Raw genomic sequence first — 19,660 nt, forward strand, 5'->3', positions numbered from 1 at the left:
ATCCATGACAAATCATGTTCAGTCCAGATCGGATAAAGATTAAACACAAATCAGGCACCTTTTGCTCTCACTACCAAACTTTACACTTGATCTTAGCCAAAAGGCCAAGAAGCGATCACTACCAAACTTTAAAAGGACACATTCATAAGAGCACTTGAGGAAGACCATTTTTTAATAGATTTAAGTCTATGGAGGCTAAAAAAAATTAGTTTCTCAAAATAATTGCTCTATCTGGGTTTTTTCAGTCATTTCGAAGTACTGAAGGATTTTTAAAAATCTGCCCAACTTATGACCCCCAGGTGCAAAGTTCCTTCTACAAAACAGGCTACTGGAATCCTTTGTCTTCAATTATATTTTGCCATGCACCAGTTAGTGATATGAAAAGACCCATATTTTATGTATATCTGGACATAGAGAAGCAAATAGAAGTTGTCTTAAAGCTCAACACTATGGGGCGCCTGGGTGGCTCACTGGGTTAAGGCCTCTGCCTTCGGCTCAGGTCATGATCTCAGGGTCCTGGGATCGGGCCCCGCATCGGGCTCTCTGCTCAGCGGGGAGCCTGCTTCCCCCTCTCTCTCTGCCTGCCTCTCTGCCTACTTGTGATCTGTCTGTCAAATAAATAAAATCTTTAAAAAAAAAATCTCAACACTATAATAAATTAATGATGAATTAAAAAAAAAATCTCTTGTCTTGGGAAAAAAGAAATTGGATTCTCTCCCTTTCCTTAAGTGCAGAAAATTTCTCCAGATCTCTTAAAATGAAGGATGGAACCTATAGGTAAAAAGTCACGGTTGTCATAAATCAAAAGAGCCAAAGAGCTGAGAACCAGTTTGCAAAAAGGTAATTTTAAGCATACGTTACAATTGGCCTGCCACAGTACATACCCATTATCTGCCTTTTTTTTAATTTTTAAAATTTTTTTAGTTATTACCAATTTTCTGGGCCATAATGGATAATTGTGCTTAGGAATTTGAAAGTAAAATATGACATTTGCATAAAGGTTTCATGTTCACCTTTGCACTTCTTAGTTTGGGCGAGATCGGTATTGCAAAAAAAGAGAGAAAAAGTGGCTTTTGTGAAGGTGGTTCTTAAATTGACATAATTCGTGTGAACTTTGACCTGAAACGGTAGCTCTGCTCTGCTTTGTAAGGTTTGATCTGTGCTCTGATCCCTCCCTGGGAACCGATGCTTAAGTCTGCCAGGATGAAAGTAGCAGGGTTACCAAGGACGACGGGTGAGATACACATCTCCAGGAAGGTGGCAGAAAAGAGAAAAAACGGTGCCTGTCACCCTGCGCGGTTTGGAACTGCAGAAACACATGCATCCCGTGTGTGATCACGGGGGAAAGGTCCTCGTGGCAAGTGCCGTCTACCGTCCATCAGCCGCTGGATTGCAAGGGATGAGGGAGCCAAGGTGAGCAGGCCTTGACCTGTCCACGATGAAGTCATCTTCCTGCTTGGACAGCTCCACTCTGTGACTACAAAATTGAGCTAATAACCAGTTTCCAGGCCAAGGAACAAAGACCGGCATGGTTTTGGAAGGTTGCTCTAACCAGTTGTTGTGTGTGATGTACACACACACACACACACACACCCACACACCCACACACACCCCTTCATGGATAAACATATATTTAAAGAAGAGGCTGCTCGCATAAGATAGTCACAGAGATAAGTGATGAGCTAATTCTGACTAATTTAAAAGCTTCGGGGCATGAACCTGCGTAAGCGTTGAGTATCACGAAGCCAGCATTTTAAACGTGAAAGACGGTTTTGATCGAGCAAGCGATGGTTTACCTACTCGCCACAGCAGAGGCTCCGGGAAGGGTAGGAGACAACTGTGGAGGAAAATGATTTATCTTGTTTATCTTGGGGTGAGCTCTCGGGGGACAGGCTGGATCCTGTCCACTGCCCCAGAGGGCCACGGACGGAATCCTTTGTCTCCAGCAGGGCTTCCTCCCATGTCCAGGTCCCCGCACGGAAAAGCCCCCTCTCTTAAATTTCCTGATTGACACCGACTCGCTCCGTCGCCATTAGGAACGGAAACAGAAATAGCAAAGCCATCCCTTTATGGCTACACACGTCCATGCTGCGGTGTCTCACAAATCTACCTAATTATTCCCTTCGCATTAGACATTTTTGCTCTTAAATAGAACAGGAGCTCCAACGTTCACGTCCTCATTCTTTCTCTCTCCTCCTTTCAGGAGCAAGCTTCTCACGACACCCGTCCACACTTCCTGCTTCCGTGGGCTAACTCCCATTCCCTCCTGGATGGGTTTCAGCGAGGCTTCTGGCCCTGTCATCCCTGCCCCGCAGACAGTTGTCACAAGGACTCCAAAAATTCCCTAGCAATCTTTGATTGCAACAGACCTGTGGGTTTTTTTGTTTTTTTTAAAGCTCTGTTTTTATGGGACTTCTTACCAACGTGGCCCCTTGGCCACTTCCCCATACCACGTCACTATCCTGCCTCGTTCTTCCTTATTTTCCCTGTAACCTTTTCCAGACTCTTCCTCCTCTGCCAGATGGTTGTGTTAGAGGCGAGCAGGTCTCTGTCCTCAGCCCTGTCTTGCTCTACGTCTGGAAGTGTCTCCCCAAGCTACCTTACTCAATCCAGCAGCTTCGTGGAGAAGCACCTGTCCATGATTCATATGAGTAACAAGAGGGAACACTTATGAAGTGTTCGCACCATTGAAATCCTCATAATATTCCTACGAGGTAGGTCTTTATACTCTTACTCCCGTTCAACAGATGAGAAAACCAAGGCATATAGAGATTATGGAACTTGCCCAAGGCCATTATCTAGGGTGTAGCAGAGACAGCATGTAATCCAATCTCTTTGTGCTCTTAAACATTACACTCATTACACTGTCTCCTGAGCCCCAGATCTGTTTACCCAACTTGTGTGGATTCAAGCTCACCACGTCTGAAACTACACAAATGAAGTCAGAACCTTGGTCCTTGTCAAGCAATCTCTACGCCTTGGATAGGACCACCATCCATGAAAAACCTCGAGTCACTGTCATCATTCCACAGGGATTAAAACATCCAGCCCAGGCAGGAGGAGAGACTGAACCAATCCACAGGTCGTGACTTTCTACAGGAGCATCTGGGGAGCTGCCATTGAGTTTAGAACATGGTTCCCATCCTTCAGGTCACAAAGTGGCGCTAGAGCTGACCGTCACACTGAAGTTCCAGGAGAAAACAGGCAGGGAGAAAAACAAGGTCGAGCAAGGTATAGACCTGAGACCTTGCCTCAAAGGAAACTTTGAGAGAACAGCCCCCCGTGTCCCAGTTTCCACTTTTCCTGGTGAAGTGGACCCACCCTCCTTGCCTCTGTCTCATTTGGTATCCTGTGGTCATCTTTGTCCTGTGGTAGACCTGGAAGTTTCTTTTCTCCACCCCATACCTCTCACACCACCTTCATTCACTCCTTTGTACATCCAAAAATTGCCAAGTTCTATTCCTAACAAGGGCCTGGGGCAGAAGGAAATGATCAGGAACCAAGGTGTTCCGGACCACACAACTCCATCATATGAAATGACATATAGAGACATCCTAGAAAGAAGGTTGGTGTAGGACATAGGACTAGAAGATCCCAAGGAGTGGGCATATTGGCAAAGTGTGATTTTTTTTTTTTTTTTGGTATAGCATTGCTAAAATACAAGACACCCATTGAAATTTGAATTTCACATCAATATGGATGGAACGTACACTGAAGAAAAATGATCTATTGCTTTTCTGACATTCAAATTTAACGAGTATCCCATGTTCTTCTTTGTTAAATATGGCAACTTTATTACAACAAACATTTTTTATTAAAAGAATTATTGCATAATTCCTGTGCAATATATTGGCCTCCAACATCTGCACTGTGTAGTGCATGATTGGTACCAGCAGACAGGAAGAAATATTTAAGTAATGGTAATGTTTCTCGGGGACCATGCTTTTCACACATATATGGGATCCACATATCTCTAGGCTATCAGAGAGTGATCTGGAGTTTACGAAGTTACAGGATAACTCTTGTTCAGTTCCTTGAGGTGTCAAATATGGGAAGTAGCAATTAATTTATAGAGCATATCTGGGGAGGCATCAATTTCATTGACTAAGTTGGAAGTAATCTTTAATGCATCATTTGGGATGTGCTCATTTTCTGGTCATTTATAGTTTTAATTTTACATTGTACCCAATACTGGGATATTCTTATGGGACAGAGTGGCAAATTCACTAAAATGTAAAAAAAAAAAAAAAAAAAAAAATGTAAGAATTTACACGTCGTCATTACACATTCCAAGAATCGCTGCGTGGTATGGACACGGCACCTCGTTTTAAAGGTTGAGGAGGACGGTTCCAGCCTGGAGAGATCCACAAAGTGAGACCAACGGAGTTGACCTGAATTAGATCAGTGGTCCCATAGGATTCTAAGCACTGGAACAAACTCCCAGTCCCAGGTACAAGGGTCAACCCTCACTATGGGAGTTTTATTTGGGAAGGAACATGGGAGCATTCTTTTTCTCAAAGGAGAGGACATGACTTGCCGCATTGTGACTGGCATTTACTTAGCACCTCATAAAAACGTAGGGTAGCCCTTGCTAGTCGTATCTTCCCACGCACCCCAGGAGAGTAATTTTTAGTTACTTTCAGAGTTAGAGGCACTATAGAGAACCATTTTCCTCATAGTCATTGGCGATCCTTGTGAAGACCATTGTTGGGGAAGAACAAACTCAACGTGGTACCAGTTACTGAAAGAAATGGAATGGTTTTTAGGGATGTTGGTGAGATTTTATTCAACCTGCCCCAGGCAAGCCAAGCCAATGGGCAGACTTTCCTACCTTCCTCAAGAACCGGTGGCAAAATGGGGCCATTCTCTTACGAAGCACAGAAATGCAGTCAGAATAATTGAGAGTTTCATTCTTGGTAGCAACAAATGGGCGATAATATGGTTTTGTAACAATAAAGAAAGCGGTTGAGGAAGGGCAGATATAGCTATCTTGCATTTGCAATAATTGTTTGTAGCCTAAAGAACAGAATGGCATTAATTAAACTAAATTAGTGTTAAGCTGCCTCCTTGTTCCCTTTCAAAGGCTTTGTGTTACATTCTGTTTTCTTGGAATTAGAGTTTTTTTTTTTTTAATATAAAGGAGAACAGAGTCTTCCAAGAAAAGATCTTGCTTTTCAGACCTGCAATTTAAGTTTTGCTTTTCCCATTTGAGTGTGCCCATAATTCTTGCTTCCTTTCTGTTTTCTATTGTATGTTTATTCAGTTATATTTTTAGATACTAATTCCATAGCGCACTCCTGTCTGTTAGCAGGAGGCTGAGAGGCAGGCACAGGTGCGGCATCAGTTTGAAGGATTCGTCCTGCCAGGCTCTCCAACGAGCATTTCCTCCATCATCAAACATAACACTGCCTTGGTAAAGAGCATGGTGTACCAGGACAGAGTCTGCCCAGAAACTTCAGACATTTCCTTATTGTCCTAGACAGAAGTGTGTCCCTTAAAAGCAGAATGTAAAGAAACTTAAAATAGAAGGTAGAAGAGAGCCTTTTCTTTGTTTGTTTATTCATTTTGATTTTTCAAGACATGTTGTGCTTTCTCTTTTTACGTGGACATCATAATATTTACCAGTTGTTCTCAAGCTCTGGCATATCACAACTCCTCCTTCCTCGGAACATTCTGCCCCCTAAGAAGTACATAACCAGATCCCTATCCCAGCAGCAAATGCTTAGAATGCCCAAATGCTTGCAAGAGGAACAAATTTATGAGGCAACATTTAATAGCCATAGTTTATTTTGGTAATGCAATTTTTTTTTTTTTTTAAGAAAAATGCAAGTAGCTCCAAAAAGGCAGTAATTCAGACAGTCCCCTCTGGAAATGCCAGTTCTGTTCTTGCCCTCAACACGTTCAGTCCTTTGCACGGGTAGTCAGCATTCACCCAACAAATGGTTATCACACAATTCCCTGGCCCAGGGATTGACTCATCCACGAAAGAGAAACCCATGCCATCGTGAGACTTACAGGCTGATGTGGGAGACACATGACACAACGTCATCCATACGTTGATAAGCACATAAGACATGCAGCATGTTGGATGGAGATGCCATTTCCAAGATCTCAAATAAAGAGGGAACAGTAAGCATCCAGGCTCTGGTTGACGTGTTGGCCAAGGTGTTGGGGTGGAATTCCTGAGATGTGGAATTTGCAGGTGTGTGAAGGAAATGAGAGAAGTCATAAGGTTGTGGGGGTGGGGGCAGCGGGATAGATAGAGCGAGTTTAGGGGCTAAACAAGGGGGAGCGTGTTGATGGCAGAATGCACATCCAGGAAGCCATGAGGGACAAGAGAGTCCATGGTGTGGGGAGTCACCGTAAAACCTGTGAGCTTGAGTAGAGGTGGAGGTAGTTGATGTGCAGGCTGTTTGCGAGATGGTTGATGATGTGTCCTGATGTCTTAGTAGGTCGATGGGATGGTGGGGGCGGTTCACACAAAGGAGGCAGCAGAGTGACAAGATGATGGTACCAGGGCATGGGTGACAAGTCCTATGATTACGGATAAATCTTGGTGGATTCCTTATCAGGCCAGATGAGGGCTGAAGGAGAAAGCTAGCAACTGAGCATAACAGGCGTGTTTGTGGCTGAGCAACCAGAGGTTGCGAACTGTGTGGACGTTAGCAGAACGCTGAGGGCATGGCTGATTGGGGGGTGACAACAAGATCTTGCTTTTGGACGTGCATTGACTTAGCTATCAGATATCTAAGTGAAGAGGTCATATAGGGATGATCATATATTCCTGGAATTCAGGGGAAGGGTCTACAGATTTGGGAGCCACCAGTGCATAGTGGGTATTTAAAACCATGAGGCTCAATGAATCACTTAGGTGTACGTGTAGACAGAGAGAGAGAGAGGATGCATAGGGATTGAGTGCTGGGCATTCCCGCCAAGAAGGGCAGAAGGATGGGGGTTCGGTTCCAAGAAAGCAGACACAGAAGGACCAGGAGGCAAATAGGGAGAGAACAAAACACTCTTTGAAGTTTTAAAGTACAGTCAACAGCCTCAAATACCCTTGAGGCGTCAAGTTAGAGGAAGTGTAGGGGTGCTGAGCACACAGACTCAACCTTGGGCCCCTTTATCTCACTCACACCCATGCAATGACCCCACTTGGGGCTTCATGCTCTGGCACCCATGCCTGTTAATGCATCCCCAACCTGAGTGCAAGAAGACCTATTCTGATCTTCCCCAAAGTGGCCCACAGAAGGGCCCCACTTTAGGTTGCTGGTAGAGGTGACTGGTGCACAGATGGTGCCACTTTATTATTTTTTATTTTTTTTTAAAAGTGGTAAAAACAGATTTTATTCAGGACTATTGCAATAGGGAAATAGAAAACTCAGAGTAGAATGGGGCTCAGTTCTTTTTTAAAATTTTTATTTAAATTCAATTAACATATATTATCAGTTTCAGAGGTAGAGGTCAGTGACCCACTGGTCTCACATCATACCCAGTGCTCATTACATCACAAGCCCTCCTTAATGCCCACCACCCCGTTACTCCACTCCCCTACCCGCCTCCCTTCTAGGAACTCTCAGTTTGTTTCCTATGATTCACAATCTCTTATGGATTCTCTCCCTCTCTCATTTTGTCTTGTTTCGTTTTTTTCCTCTCTTCCCCTATGATCCTCTGTTGTGTTTCTTAAATCCCACAGATCAGTGAGATCGTATGATAATTGTCTTTCTCTGACTGGCTTATCTCACACAGCATGACACCCTCCAGTTCCATCCACGCTGTTGCAAATGCAAGATTTCATCTTTTTGTTGGCTGAGTAATATTCCCTGGTGTGTATATATACCACATCTTCTTTTTCCATCCATCAGTGGACATCTGGGCTCCTTCCATTGTTTGGCTATCGTGGACATTGCTGCCATTTTTAGAAAAAGATTTTTATTTATTTGTTTGAGAGACTGAGAACGAGAGAGAGGGGGAAGCAGACTCCCTGCTGAGCAGAGAGCCTGACACAGGGCTCGAACCCAGGACCCTGAGATCATGACCTGAGCCGAAGCCTACTGACCATCGTCTGTCTTCTAACAAAAGGTGTGACAAATAACCATTGGCTTCATGGCATGGAGATCACTGGTGATTTTGGATGGAGGTGGTGAAGTGACTAGGAAGGATCCAGGGCAAAATAGTGGAGAAGAAGCTGGAAACATGATTATGGGCCTTTCTTTCAAGGAATTGTGTAATTAGGAATGCAGAACAATGGGGTGGTAGCCTGAAGTGGAAGGAAGGTCCAGAGTGGGTCTGTTGATTTTGTTTAAGACGAGAGAAGTGATAGCCCATTGGTTTGTTGATGAGAATGGGGTATGGGTCCAGTGGAGAGAATGGGATTCCACAGGAGGCGGAGGGCACTTTGCGGGAGCAGGGGCAAGGGCAAGTGCTGGGAACCCATGCACGTCCTCTTCTTGGTCTTTCCACTTGCCTCATCCAAGGAGGGAGCAATATTGTGAACTCAGAGCGCAGCTGGGGAGGGAGATGGAAATTTGAGCAGCCGGGAAGACAGAGTCATTGAGGAGAACGGTACATGACCAATCTGTCGAGACCCGTAATTTGCTTATGCGCCTGTGTGGGGAGGCTTCCTTGGGATTTCCCATCACCATTGAAATGAAACATGCTGCATGGTCAGAATTCATTTTCCCAAGCCACATTCAGCTGGGTGTGTTCCAACATGGCGCAGGTCAAGAGTGGGACTTAAGTGTCTGTTTTGATGGAGAAGCTCAAGAGAGTGAGGAGGAGGAGAGAGAATTCAGGGCACATGTAAAGGACATTATAATGTTTGACCACAAAAATCAGAGTATAGGAAAGGAGAAAAAATAAGTTCAAGAAGGCTATGAGGAATTATGAAACCTGGTAGGGTCGATGGAGGGAAGCTTCTGTTGGGGTACATAATTGTAAGCTTTGGATAAGAGGGAGACTGAGGAAATACAGGAGAAAGTCATCTAGGGTGGGTTGGCTGACATTTGGAAGCAGAGGTACAATTCATATTTGCAGAATAAAAGGGTATGGCTACAGAGGGAATGGCTGAGTTGTGTGTAGGACAAGACCACTGGGAGACCTACTAAGAAGCCCAGACTTGGTAGAAGATGAGTTTAAGCAAAAGAGGTTTCAGATTCAACAGATGCAGGAAGAAAGGTCCATTTTTCTGAGCCCTTTCTTCTAGATTTCCATTTGGATTTAAAAGTTCTTGTCTTGGGGCACCTGGGTGGCTCAGTGGGTTAAAGCCTGTGCCTTCAACTCAGGTCATGATCTCAGAGTCCTGGGATCGAGCCCCGCATCGGGCTCTCTGCTCAGCAGGGAGCCTGCTTCCTCCTCTCTCTCTGCCTGCCTCTCTGCCTACTTGTGATCTCCGTCTGTCAAATAAATAAATAAAACCTTAAAAAAAAATAAAAGTTCTTGTCTTGTAATTCTATGCAGCAGAATTCATGAAAGCACCAAGTGAGAACCAAATGGGTAGCAATGCAAGAGAATTCAGGAAAAGCATGCCTCAGCTTTTGAATTTCGATGAGGAATGTATCCTTGCATCAGGATTTTCTACTTGCGCCGGCAGGAGAGGGTGCAGGGGAAGGAGACCTTATGAAGGTCAGCATGGCATCGGTCATGTACGTTGGAACATTTCAAAGAAAAGCTCGAGATAAAAGAAGGTTTGCACTCCCAGCTGCCATGCCTCTCAGCCTCCACGCAGTAGGAGTGTCCACGGACTTGGAGGGAATTAGAATTGGTCTCTGTGACACAGGCTCATGAACTCCAATGTTACCGGAGGTTCGTCGCTTTTACTGCAGAGGACGGGATCACAATATTTCCAGTGCCGTTCAATGTGAGCTGCTGAGATGTCCTGATTCAGTATGCATTCGCGGACTGCCCGTCTGCAAGGAGCTGTGGGAGGGAGGCAGGCTCATCAAAGGCCAGTCGAGAGCAGAGTGATCAGGGCTGGTATCTCGCATCATGCACAGTTCATGTCATTTTTTTTTTTTTTTTTAGGTTTGTTAAAAAGCAAGAAAATGTTATGGGGGGAAGGTTTAGCTCTGATCCTGCTTAGAGAGATGCATGACTCCAATGTCAGCCAGAGGACTGCGGTTGTCATCTTGGGGGACAAGTCCTTCTGAATGCGTGTGCTGACCCACGTGGCGGGATTTCCATGTGGCTTCTGTCTCTTTCCCCCCACGACAGCCAAACTGCCCAATGCCGCCCTGTTCCTTGCCTGGTGTGATTTTGGCAATATGTACTCCAGTCACAAAGCCAAGGGTCAGGTGACTGTTTATAACCACCACCCTAACACCATCAAGGTGACGTGAACCAGGTCAAGTTCTGTTTCCTAGGAATTCAGACTGAAGGACCCCCTTCCATGATAATCACCACGTCTTATACACCGAAGGCTGGAGCAACAGCACATTCGTTTCGAATGAATACAGATCACGAGTTGGAAATCCGCAGGCTTCTTCCACCGTATACCATCCCTACTTTACTTTTAGAGAATTTCTTTTTTCAATGACTTCCACTGGGTTTTTTATTTTAGTTTTGTTTTGCTTTTGGGTGGCTCTTTGTTTACTAACTTGGTTGTTTTCAAACTTGCTAATATGTCTGGGAGAGGTAGGAAGTTTTTAATTTAAAATCAAAGTCAAGGAGCACCTGGGTGGCTCAGTCGGTGAAGGGTCCATCTCTTGATCTCAGCTCAGGTCTTGGTCTCGGGCTCATGAGTTCAAGCCCCACTTTGGGCTCCATACTGGGTATGGAACGTACCTTAAAATGAAGAAATAAATAAATAAAACTGAAATCAAAGTGCTAAGTAGAAGAAAAAGATGAGATGCCTGTGTGGCTTGGTAGGTTAAGCCTCTGCGTTTGGCTCAGGTCATGATCCTAGGGTCCTGAGATTGAGCTCCACATCAGGCTCTCTGCCCAGTGGTGAGCCTGCTTCTCCCTCTCCTTCTGCCTTCTGCTCCCCTGCTTGTGCTCTCTCTCTGTGTCAAATAAATAAATAAAATCTTTTTTAAGAATGAAGAAGAGAAAACTGTGGCATTTTTGTTTGCCCCCTTGCATGTTTTTAAAGTATTTTAATGCATGTTTTCCAGAAACATGAACAAAATGCTAAAAAAAAAGTTTTGTGGATCCCAAATACGTTTTCTTTCATTTTCCTGACAAAACTCCATACAGACATAGAAATAATACTTTTATTAATTGTAACATTGTTTTTCAAATTTTTTTGATGAGCATCAAATGAAAGCAATGCATATTATGGATGCTAAGCACTGAAGCGAAATGAAACAGTACATTTTTTTCAAGTAGACACACTTTTGAGTAAAAGATGTCAAAATCAAGTGAAAGTGCCAGTTGCGTTAGTGAACGAAGTTATGTATTTGCCAGGTTGGTTTGGCAGCCCCCAAACGGTATCAGTAGCCAAAGCTTTGTCCACCTTCCTGCTCTGCCTTCTGTATCATGGGGACGTTGGCCTTATGCTCACATGATGGCTGCTGGACTTCCAGGTATCACATCTGCACTCCAAGTAGTAAAGAAAGGGCAAAAGAACAAATGGAAAAGAGCTGAGGGAAACCTGCTGAGTCTGACCCTTTCAGTAAAGTTAATGAGCTGAAGAATCAAGCCAGTATTTATTTTTTTTAATTTTTCATTATATTTTTTACATCTTGTTTTATAGACTGATTCTTTTGACTAGTCTTAGTTGCAATGAAATCTGGGGATGGGAGAGAAAAAGGAAAGGAGAAAGGAGGAATGAAGCCAGGAACGTGAGTGGCCATATTGGTGACCGGGTGGAAAAGTAAATTCATGGGTGTGCAGGTTTATTGTACTCATCAAGTTAACTGGATGGTGGAGTGTAGCCAGGTACTTGGCTGAACATCATTTCTGGGTCCACCTGTGAGGGTGTTGCCTGACGAGTTTAGCCTTTGACAGAGTGCACCGAGTAAAGCACATGACCTTCTCCAACCTGGGTGGGCCTCACTCAATCTGTTGACGGTCTGAATAGAACAAAAGAGTGGAGGGCCGGAGAACTGACCCTTTTTTGTCCGACTGGTTGAACCGGGACCTGCCCTCAGACAGCAGCTCATAGCACTGGTTCTCCCGGTTCTCAGGACTCCAGAATGGTACTGAAAGAGACCAGTCCTCTCCTGGGTCTTGAGTTTGCAGCAGGCAGGTGGTGGGACTTCTCAGCCTGCATGATCGCCACTGAGTCTTGCTAACAAATCTTTCTTATGTATGTATGTAGAGGAGACGTGGAAACATAGAGAGTAAATATCCCTACAGGAGACCTGGAAACAGGGAAGGTGAATATCTATACAGGAGATTTGGAGACACAGAGAGTGAGTGTCTATAAAGGATACATCTATGTATATATACCCCAAAGTTACATATACATGTGATGAATATATATAAAGGATACATAGAAATATGAAGGATATATATGTATACATAAGTGATACATGTAGGAAGGAAACATATCACTATAAATTGTATATATAAAAACAAAGAATGTGTACAAAGGGTATCTATATTGATGTATCCTGTTGGTTCTCTTTCCTGGGACGAATACAATGGGGGAGTCTAGCAGGAAGTGTGTTTGTATGAGAACCTGGAGGAAGCATCCGTTGGCTGATCCAGAGGCATGAATGTCCTTAAGGGACACAGCAGTGCTTTGGTTTCGAGTTAAGATGGCTTCAAATTCTTGCTCTGACAGCCTCTTGTGGGTGACCTTGGGCAGGCTCCTAAAAGTCTCCTCAAAGGACCTGCGGTGTCCTTTTCGGTAAAAATGACAATAATCATCACTGCCCCAGAGACGAGGACTATTAAGTAGAATCCCACATTAAAAGCTGGGGCAGTAATCATTTCACAAAAGGATGAGATTATGGACAAAGTAACAGAGAGTCAGAATTATCCACAGGAGAAGATTTTGAATGGTTTCCGTTTGAATAGGCCCGTTTAATTAAACAGTTGATTGACTGTGTCTTTTGTTGTCAGGTAGGGCTCACCAAATATGCAGAAGACAGCCTCTGCTTTCAGGGCTCTTGAGCTGTGTGTATCCAGGAGGCCAGATAGGAAGAATGGGGACAAGAAGATGGGGGACAGAATATCATCAGGGGTCACACGTGTGGTGCAGATCTTCTTACTGTCTTAGAGTTCTCCATCCCTCCCGTCCATTTCTCTTTCTCTCCTTTCTCTTAAAGTTACACGCATGTCACCAGAGCTCACTGGAATACCTCTTTAAGCAGGTTGAGGGACACAAAGTTGGAGGAAGCCATGCATTCACTAACCCATTCAAAAGAACTCACCCCTGAATATTTCTGCCAACTGCAAAACAGAATAGAGGTCACAGAGGAGACATACACACTCATTCCTTTAAAATGCAAGAAAAAAAAAAATAATAAATGGAAGCAAAATGACTGCAAAAATGTGTAATTGTTATTATTATTTTTTTTAATCACCGAACAGAAAGCATGTATTTACTAGTTATACACAGGTATGCAGGTTTTAGAAAAACATCTATGGGAAAATGAGGAGCCATTCCAAACAGCCCTTCGGACCAGGCTGTCCAGGAATGGCTGATTCTCGGAGTTCCCTGAAATTAGTAGATGAAATTCCAATGAAGCATTTCTGAAAAAAACACTGCTGGGAGCTGATGTTACTGTACATAGTAACTGAACACTAATGTGACTCATGGCATTCGGTCTGCTGTATTTCTTTGTATGTTTCCCATCCTTGACTATATAATGACATTTTATTACCATGAGCAAAAAATTACCATTAAATTGTGAACAAATTGTGGGCGGGCATTTCCCTTCCCGTCCAGACAAGATCCCAGCAGAGGACCAAACCCTATCTGGTTTAGGTGTTTGGACAGTGTGGACCCCGAGAATGTCGTTATGCTGTAGGCATAACGTGCTGTAGGCATGTTTGTGCTGCACTTAGTCTCTGGAAATCAGGCTTGGACCGGGAAGTGAAAGGGGCACATGTTCCCAGGCTTTTCTGCCCTATTTTTGTCATAACTTGGCAAGCCTTGTGGATCCAGCAGGCAGTACATATTAAATATACACTGTAAGCAATTAGGAGACACACAAACAGATAATTGGGTCTAAACCTGCTCCCGGTCCAGCACCTTCATGGACAATGTGACCACTGTGCCTTCTGGGCACCTTGAACACATTGAAAGATGCACCAAAACACACTTGACTGTGCTAAAAATAAAACATGAAAGATGCTCCATGGGGCTGGAGAGACACAATTGAGAGTCTGTCAAAACACAGCATTCCTCCTCCCACTGCATCCCAAAAAGGAAATGCAGTATTCCCCTGAGCGAACCCATTTTGTCACTCACGGGGATTTTTATCACTAACACAGGTAAATGAAGACCGCTTGTCCCTTTCTTTTCAGCCTACTTTGCTTTATCTACCTTACCCGTCCTGGGGTCTGTATGGATCAAATTTTACTTTTGTCCCCATTTACAGCTACATGTGACCCTTGAACCAGGTGAGGGTTAGGGACATGGTCCCCGCAGCAGTCAAAGTTCTGCAAAACTTCACTATTAATAGCCTGCTGTTAAGGAGAACCCTTACTGATACTATGTATTACACACACTATTCTTACAATAGAGTGAGTCAGAGGAAACAATGTGATTAAATTGTATCAAATTGCCTTGGCAGCCCTGCTCTGTATTATGGAAACCGATCTGCATGTCGCTGGGACCCACACGATTCAAACCGGGGTTGGCCAGGGGTCCGTTATCTATATACAACCCTGGAGGAAACATTTTGACAAATATCTTAAAACCCTTCACTCATGTACCTTCTATATATGATCTGATGTCTGTGTCAGGATATAAAACTAATACCATAAGGAACATTTGTCGGCTGCCCGGTGAGGAAATTGGGAGCTAGAGGCAGCCATTGCTTTTTGAATTTTTTTTTCCTTAAAATTTTATTTATTTATTTTAGAGAGAGAATATGAGCTGGGGGGAAGGGGTGGTTGGGCAGGGGGTGCAGAGGAAGAGGGAGACGCCCAGGACACTGGGATCATGACCTGAGCTGAAGGCAGACGCTTAACAGACCCAGCCACCCAGGTACCATGAAATGTTTTTTCTGCCCATATAGAATATCATAGTTTATGAAAGGATTCCAAACTTGGCATAATTTTGCAATGACGTCGGTACACAGAGATAGCCAATTATTTTGTAGACTGGCAATTTGCAAGAAAGTTTTAGACGGGGCTGGGGGGGTGGTGGTTGGACTCTGTCAGATGGAAAAGAATGCTCTTGGAAATTAGAAAATCAATGTTTTGTGCAAGGGAATTATATAATCGTCTCAATAAGTTATGAATCCATCTGTAAAAAGATTACTATTAACTTGCCTAAATTATGGTAAAATTTAGACTGGGAAGGTCTTTTCCTAAAAAAAAAAGCTCTTGAAAATTTTGAGTACCTTTATTTTTTTTAAAGATTTTACTTATTTATTTGACAGAGAGAGAGAGAGAGATCACAAGTAGGCAGAGAGGCAGGCAGAGAGAGAGGGGGAAGCAGACTCCCAGCTGAGCAGAGAGCCTGATGCAGGGCTCCATCCCAGGACCCTGAGATCATGACCTGAGCTGAAGGCAGAGGCTTAACCCACTGAGCCACCCAGGCGCCCCAATTTTGAGTACTTTAAACAATGTTTCCTTCATGAAAATTTCCACAGTTTTTACCAGTGCTTTTTTTTTTTTTTTAATAACTTGGTAAGCTTTGTAGATGCGAAATGTAGTACACATTAAACATGTAGTATCTAAAACCAACAAATGCTCGTTTCCTCAATTCAAATCATATGCATACAGCGTGTAGTTATTCTCGGGGTAAAAAGAAGTGAGTCCCTAATAACCAGAGGAATACATCGATATATTGATCAGTTTGACACAGTAATTCCATTTCTAGAAATGCAACTTGAAGAAATTATTCAGTCTGTCTAAAACATATAGGCCTCCGAGGATTGCCTGAAGTCACTTCCAGAAAACAGACAGAAGAAACCATTTATATGCCCAACTGTGCCAATGTATATGCGCAACCGTGCCAATTTTGCCATTCTAGCAAAATGCAGTTTATAAATCCGTGTCGTCAATGATGATACAGAAACAATGTATTCACATGGAAAGATACCATGATATTAGGAGGAAGAGTGAGTGTTTGAAACAAAACTGGTAAACTCTGTTTGCAGATGCACGCAGAGGAAATGATTTGGAGGGATTTAAGTAAAATCACTGTTTATTTGAATGGATATTTCATCGTGGCTGTGATTCGCACTCTCCCTGATGCTCAGTGATGTTGGGCACCTTTTCATGTGTCGGTTGGCCATGTGGATGTCATCTTGGGAAAAATGTCTATTTAGGCCCATTTTAAAATCAGGTGTTTGTTTCTATTCCGTTGTATAAACTCTGCACATATTTTGAATGGTAACCCCCTTAGCAGATACAGAATTTGCAGATACTTTCTCCCATTCTGACAGTTGCCTTTTTATTCTTTTTTGCTTCTTTTGCCGTGCGGAAGCTTTCTAGTTGCATGTCGTCCCACTTACTTATTTTTACTTGCAGCTTGTGTTTTTGGTATCCTGTCCCGGAAAATGACTGCTGAGACCACGGTCAAAGGGATTTCCCCTTGTTTTCAGTCTTTAATGCATTTTGAGTTCATTTTGGTGAGTGCTGAAAGGAGTCCGGTGTCATTCACGCCCCTCATTTCCCAACAGATTGGTTTTCCGTAATTTGCAACAGGGTTACCTCCCAGGGGAACCCACCGTAAGTTGAAAACATCGTTACGTTGAAAATGCATTTAATACACTTACCATACGGAACGTCGTAGGCCTGCCTTAAACGTGCTCACGACACTTGTGTCAGCCCACAGTTGGGCAAAATCATCTCACACGCAGACCATTTCATACTAGAGTGCTGACTATGTCCTGTAATTTCTCGACTCGTGTACAGAAAGTGACTAACACGATCGGGTGGGAACAGACGGGATGTAATTGTGTCTGTCGTTGACCTTCATGATTGCGTGGCTCAAGGGGGGAGGATCGTACCACCATCGCCAGGCTGGGGAAAAAGATCCAAATCCCCCAAATCCGAGGTGTGGTTTCTGCTGAAAGCTCACCGTTTTTGCACTGTGGTAAACGTGAAACGCGGTTAAGTCCAGCCATGGTAAGTCAGAGGCCATCTGTCTGAAGGTGTCAAATTGACACATTGTTGTGTTAAACGGACACAATGTTATGTGTCAATGATATACCAATTACATTTCAATAAACCTGGGAAAAGATACATTTCATGCCCAATACCAAAAAATTCTGGCGTGATAGGGAGGTGGAGACACACAAAAGGGTTGGGCCACTTGCTGCCTTGCCTTCCTTATTAGAGTTTTGGACTTTCACTGTGATGGAGGCCACCGCAAGTGTTGGTGTGAGCACCTGAACTTTGCACCTGTCCTACCAGCAGGGATCTAACTCTTTGGGAACAGGTGCTCTGTTTTTTTGTTTTGTTTTGTTTTTTGTTTTGTTTTTTTTTTTTTTTTCCCCATCTAGAATTGGACGGGGACCATCCTAGCCTGCTGTGTCCTTGGTTTACACTGTCAGACCCTCTGCACAGCGGGTCCCCAGCCCTCGCCAACTCTTTCACACCCTTCGTGGCTAGCCTCAGTTTCACGTTTCAGCCGTGTCCAATGGGTCCATTTCCCCCGTACATCCGACACTCTGTCCAAACTCTGCTGGAAACTAGCGCCGACCAGAACCATCCTCCCTGGGGACCTGTGCCGGGAACACATTTAGAATTCACTGTGTCTCTAAACTCAGAGCGATTTTCAGTGCATTTGGGGTTGGAGGTGATTCATAATTACGTCTCCATCTCTTTTTTTCATCGTCTCATAGTGTCTGTGTTCCACAACTCACCTTCCCTAGAAGCTGTGTTCCAAGTTTTTCCCTAAGTTATTGGGAAGTCACGCCAGCCAGTGTGAGTTACCTCCTGTCTTACGGGAGGGCGCTGAGCACCCTCCCTACGCTTTCTGTATATGCAGCTGAAATCCTAAACATATGATTATTGTAACAGTAAACAGCAGGCATTTGCAGACGAGGGTTTATCTTTACAGAAGAAACCTCTCACCCCCAGAGCCATTGTCTGGTAAAATGTCTCATCATGGTAAAATGTCTCTTTGAACAGCATCCTGGGGAATGGGGCCAGCAGAAGGTAATGGAAAGCTTATGATTAGCAGCCTTCAGGGATAAAACGCATCAAGTGGAGAGCACCAGGATTGCTTCCTAAGGATTGTTGGGAAGGAAACAGTTCAGTATCATCAGCGGAAACAATTGCCCATTCAGTCCAATCAGAGGGAAAAACTGTCAGCTCCGTGTAACCGGAGGGAAGGTTGACAGAACTATCAATGAAAATGGTTTCAGATGATGCCATTGAGTCCGAGACGTTGGGTCCAAGTCCACTCAAAATAACGATCATGACCGTGCTTTGGTCTTGAAGAAAATTCGCGGACCTCCTTCCCTCATCCTAACCCTGAACGCAGTAATTGGCGTGTGCTGTTGGCAGTTGGTCTCGGAGCTGACTGTAGCTCAAAGGTCGCCGCATGATCTTTGCCGTCGGTATGTATCCTCCCCAGTTCACTGCTGAGCGGACGGCAAGAGGGGCAGCCCCTGCTCCCTGGAGGCAGGACGCGACCGAGATTCCGGTGCCGACAGATGTCAGACCTTGGACTCCCACGCACGCCTTCTCCGTGCAAGCCCGTTTCTCTTTCCAAGAGCGACCTGTTGCTGCCCCGTTGCACGTGCCTCTGCAGGTTATCACCTTGAGGACAGACAGATCTGGCTCCTGCGTGAGTGTCAGGCACAGCTTTCAGGAGAACATTGGCCGCTACTAGAAGGGGCACTACCAAGGAGGCAGGTGACGAAGGGCTGGGGATGGAGTCATCCCAGGAGTCTGGGACATGCGTTGGCCAGGAGGACCCCAAAGGCGTGAGTGCAGTGGGCGGGCATCCAACACTCAGAAGCAGAAAAGAGTCAAGGAGTCAGGAGGAGACTGAGTGTTAAGGAATCTCAGTGTCAGGAGGCCTTGCACGTGCCTGTCCCCCTGCGCTCGTCTTGGTCACTGCCGTGCTGTCTGCCCCTGGGGGGATGATTGGTATCGATGCCATCATCCAGCTGATGCACCTCTGGCTTCCTCTTGGGTTTGGCCAGTGGGGAACTCCAGCTGCACGGTGAGTCAGGGAGAAGAGGAACGTTAGTCTACCTTGTCCCATGGCTGACTTCCTTCCAGGCATCTCGTGCTGGCTGAGCTCTCCACGATCGCCCCTGGTCCTTCCTTGATGGCTGAGTCTACACCATGTCTACCCTGACGGGGCCAGCCATGACTCCTTCCCTTTGCCCACCTGTGCTAGGGGTTCAAGCAGTGCAGATGGTCCTGGCCCCAGGTGATGGCAGGCTACCCACCGTTCCCCTAGGCCACAGTTTCTCAACCTCAGCCCTACTAAGCAATTAAGGACAGATTATTCCTTTCACATATGTTCAGAGTTGTGCTGTGTGTTGTAGGATGTTTAGCCTGGCCTCTGCACACCCCCGCCACCCACATGCCCTCCGATTTGGCAACCAATGATGTCTTCAGACATCTCCAGCGT

The sequence above is a fragment of the Enhydra lutris genome, unplaced genomic scaffold (genome assembly GCF_002288905.1).
Source record: "Enhydra lutris kenyoni isolate GAN:26980312 unplaced genomic scaffold, ASM228890v2 scaffoldscaffold52, whole genome shotgun sequence".
NCBI lineage: Eukaryota > Metazoa > Chordata > Mammalia > Carnivora > Mustelidae > Enhydra > Enhydra lutris.